The 4,182-nt window shown below is 44.2% G+C and overlaps 1 long non-coding RNA gene across 1 annotated transcript; it reads right to left on the bottom strand.

The window, feature by feature from the left end:
* Positions 1–333: 333 nt before the first annotated feature.
* LOC116663210 lies at positions 334–2,551 on the bottom strand. Its single transcript, XR_004319381.1, has 3 exons — positions 1,631–2,551; positions 1,104–1,297; positions 334–666 (listed from the first exon to the last, which is right to left on the bottom strand). It is a non-coding gene; the product is annotated as an uncharacterized LOC116663210 (long non-coding RNA).
* Between the last annotated feature and the right edge of the window lie 1,631 nt (positions 2,552–4,182).

The following is a 4,182-nucleotide window of genomic DNA, read 5'->3' as shown; positions in this document are numbered from 1 at the left end:
GCTGTGCCCCACCCAGTTCCCGCAGCCAACCCGCAGGCTTGGCTGTTTGTCAGGCTTCTTCTCCACCCAGAGATGGGTCTCAGATGTGGCTTGCTCCCCTCGTCATCATCTCTATTTCCAGGGGGCTGGGCCTGGCCTATGTGTTAGCTCAGAACCCTGCCTGCCTCAGTTTCCTGACTCTGCCCCACTTTTCCTGGCACTGGAGTGGGGTCCCTGAGTCTAACGCATTAGCTAGAACACTTGTCCACCTGAACCAGCATGCTCCAATGGAAAGACAAGGTGACCCATGCATGCAAGCCATAAGAGTAATTTAACATTTTCTTACAGCTGCATTGAAAAAGGTAAAAAAAAAAGAAAGAGGTAAAATTTGTCTTAATGATATATTCTGTTTAACCCAATATAAACACAGTATTATCAGCTATGTCAACATGTAGGCAATACAAGAAAGGATTAATGAGCTATTTTACTAGATTTGTTTATACACACACACACACACACACACACACACACAAAGCCTTTCCAATCCAGTGTGGACTATACACCAAGGCACATCCCGGTGTAGACTCGCCGCATCTCACCTGCTCAACAACTGCAGGTAGCTGTGGCCACCGTGTTGGGTGAGACCCGCCCTGACCCGTCACTGGTTAATTCAGACATTGCTGCAGTCTGGAAGGAGAACCCAGAGTCAGGGAGCTGCCATTCTCTGTGGCGGTGTTTCTGGTAGGAGGTCACGTCCACCAGCCCAGCCCTACCTGCCCTTGGAGACTGAAGTCAGACTGCAAAGAGCACTAATTATCGTTTACCCTGGGCGAAGCTGCATGCTAAGAACTTTGCAAGCATCATCTCCTCGGGACAATCTGGGGGTTCTTTTATTACCTCTGGGGCAGAAGAGGCTACGTAAGTCGCCTAAGGTCAATGCTAAGTGGCGATGCCGGGATTCAAAACCAGTTCGGTCTCACTCTGGAGTTTGAGCTCTTACCTGCGGTGCTGTTCCCCCTTCCCCTTGCCCCCTTGGACAGCGGGACTTGGATGCCCCCTCTCTCAGGACCTGTCCCGCAGCCCAGTCAACCCCTCTCCCTCCATGACTGTCCCTGTTTACTCACCTGTCCCGGCTAACTCAGCATGGACGTCCTAGCGTGGCCTGCCACTAAGTCTCCACGGGTTGTGGTGGTAACAAGGCCCTCCGGCACAGGGTCCCAGGAGAGACAGACCTATGGGGCAGGCCACCTGACGCGTTTCTCTCTCCTCCGTTTAGGAAAGCTGGTGAGCCCCGAGTTCCTGGCAGGCTGGCTTGCAGCTAATGAACACAGGAATACGGAATTAGACAACACACCCAAAGCCGGTTGCTTGGCTAATGGAGACATATTGCGTCTCGGGAGCTTGTCTCGGGTCTCCGGGGACCGGGAGCCTCTTGTGTTAAACAGCTGGTTTAGCACATTGTCTGCCCTGTGAGCGGGTGCGGTGGAGAGCTCTTATGAGGAATCCTTGGGGACCGGAGGAATGTTTGCTATGAGATGGATTTTTTTTCTTGGTGCAAACACTCCCAACCAGTCTGCTTTTCTCCTGGGAGGAAAGAAGGATTGGACAGAATGCACTGAGGATGCAGAGAGCGATGAGTGAGCTCACAGACCTTCAGAACCTCTGTGGGCATCCAATGTGATGGGACATTCAGCTGAGTCCTGGAGGCGTTTTCTCCATGCCCGGGGAGTAAAACACAATCTCAGTGGTGAGCCAGCTCACTCAGTCCTGGGGAAGCAGCTGTGAAGGTGACAGACATCAGGGAGACGTTCTGGACCGGGAAGGGAAGACAAGGTGCGTGGTGAGAGCAGACAGAGTGAGGACGCGAGCAGTGGGAGGCAGCCCTGAGAGGACTCCTGGGAATCAGTGGGTGCGATGGGGAGGATGGTGCCAGTGTCAGAAGAGGGAATTGAGGCAGACCTTCTGCAACACTGTTTTAATGAGAATCCATTTCTAACCCCCAGGCTGGTTTGTCCTGGAAAGACACAGGCTACGTTGATAATAGGAGCCTGACAATTCCATTGAGCCTGAACTTATTTGCAGGAATGAGCCGCATGAAGGACAGTGTGCATACGGGGGGAAGTTTTGAGTGGATGATTTGAAATAAAAGAGACAACCCCTTGGGTATTGTCGCCAGTAGGTCCACGGGCACCAGGTCTGGATTCCATAATAGAGGTCTGCTTTTCCCATTTGTGCTTAGAACTCAGCAGGGTCTAAATGCATTAAGACCGAGGGGGAACTTCTGGCACCTCCGAGGACGGCAGCACATGGTGTCAGCACTCGGGAGGCCCGTTATTCGCCCAGAGAACAGCACACGAGTCCCCCAGGGACCTGACGCCCAGTGGCAACTCCGACGTTTTCATCTTCACACACTCTCCACTTTGGCTCAGTCAAATCGCCATCCCCGGTACTGTGGCCCAATGAAATGCCATAGGATTTGGACAACTCTTCTGGAGACAAAATTTCAACATGTCTCATCTAGAGTCAACGTTTAACAGATGAGATGGTTTTGTTATCGTGGACCAGGAGAGGATTTAAGAGACAACTGCTTCTAAGAGAAAGAATAGCGGTGAACCAGTCTTTCTAAAACCAATGTCACCATTTTGGATAGATGAATCAATTTTAACTCATGTATAGTGAAGAATCCTATTTAAAAAGTGGTGTAAATCATCATTAGGTTGTGTACGTTTTGCATTTAGTTTCTCTTGGTGAGTGCACCAGGAAGTTGAGTTATTTCAAAACTCTGTAAAGATTTATTGTCTACCTGTGTGTGTATATGCATGTATGTATGTATATGTGTATGTGTATACATGGCTAATGGGAACGTTACACCTGCTTTGAATTCTTTCTTGTACTTATGTCTCATTATTTTGATGCTCCTCCTCTTGTCCCTGTTAATTTATTTTTATTCAAATTGTTTTCGGTGTGATGAAATTGATCTATATTGAAAGACCCAGATTCTAGTTGTCGCTGACATGTTTTAAGAATGTTTCTGAGGATATTGTTTGTCACATTATGCAGTTTCTTGTTAATAAAGATAAGTGAGTGCAAGTTCTCCCTGGTTTCAGCAGCAAGAAATGCTGGGGTTCCTTTTTTTTTTTTTTTTTGATATATATGATTTGATACTACTTTGTGGACAAACTGAATCTTTTAATTTGTTAATCTTGTTTCCTTTTTAGCATTGGTTGCTAGGGAGCTCAGAGCCAAATTTTGGGTTTATTTCTATTATGATATACAGGATTTACTAGCTTGCATTTGATAAACTAGTTTTACCCTGGAACCTATTATCCTTATTTCTATGTGCCTCTCAAATGATTTATTTTTAGTTCAATGTATATGACAATGCTATATTCATCTTTATAAGTTAACTTAAGTACCTTTTTGGAGTCAGACAAAACTATAAATACACACATATTACAATATTGTTCTTTAACTTTTGGATAGAGGAAGAGGTAAGGATTTAGAATGAGTAGACTTGTCACAAGTCACCTCATTTCTCCGATTCTCAATTTCCTCATCTATAAAATAGGGCTAACAGGAAATTCTATCTCAGTGGACTCTTGTGTAAACCAAATGAGACGGCGGATGCAAAAGTCCCTCGCAATATTTGTAATAGTAAAAACATGAGACTGTTTTTCTTTTCTGTTAAAGATTATGTGTGTGATACACATAGTTCGAACATCAAGTAGTACTAAAAGCTTATAGAAAATACAATAATTCTTTGCCCCAACTTTTTCTATCTTCGGTCTATATTTCAGAGGGAGCTACTTTAAACTCTTGTAATTGTTTCTTTCAATATTTACTTTCAGATGTATAAATAATAAACTTTTAATGATTTTTTGATATTATGAATTGGATTCCTATTATGTTACTTGAGGATTTATCTCCCTTATCAACCCATTCTTCCCTTTCCAAATCTCCAGCTTTCCAATATAATTATATAACAACTTTTGACTTAATCTATAGGTAAGTTAATACTGCCAGAACTACTTAAATAGTTCACTACCTACCTAACTAGTATGGATTCTTTAATATATATTTTTTGTTTTTCCTGTGGTTAATACTTAGCTCAATTTTTTCCCACTTATTTAATTTTCCTTTTATGTATCACACTAAATTTCTTTGTCTAAACACACCAACAGATATGTCAAACACCCAGCAGTA

The sequence above is a fragment of the Camelus ferus genome, chromosome 4 (genome assembly GCF_009834535.1).
Source record: "Camelus ferus isolate YT-003-E chromosome 4, BCGSAC_Cfer_1.0, whole genome shotgun sequence".
Taxonomy (NCBI): domain Eukaryota; kingdom Metazoa; phylum Chordata; class Mammalia; order Artiodactyla; family Camelidae; genus Camelus; species Camelus ferus.
The sequence above is the reverse complement of the archived record's forward strand: the minus strand, read 5'-3'. Positions and strand labels throughout refer to the sequence as shown.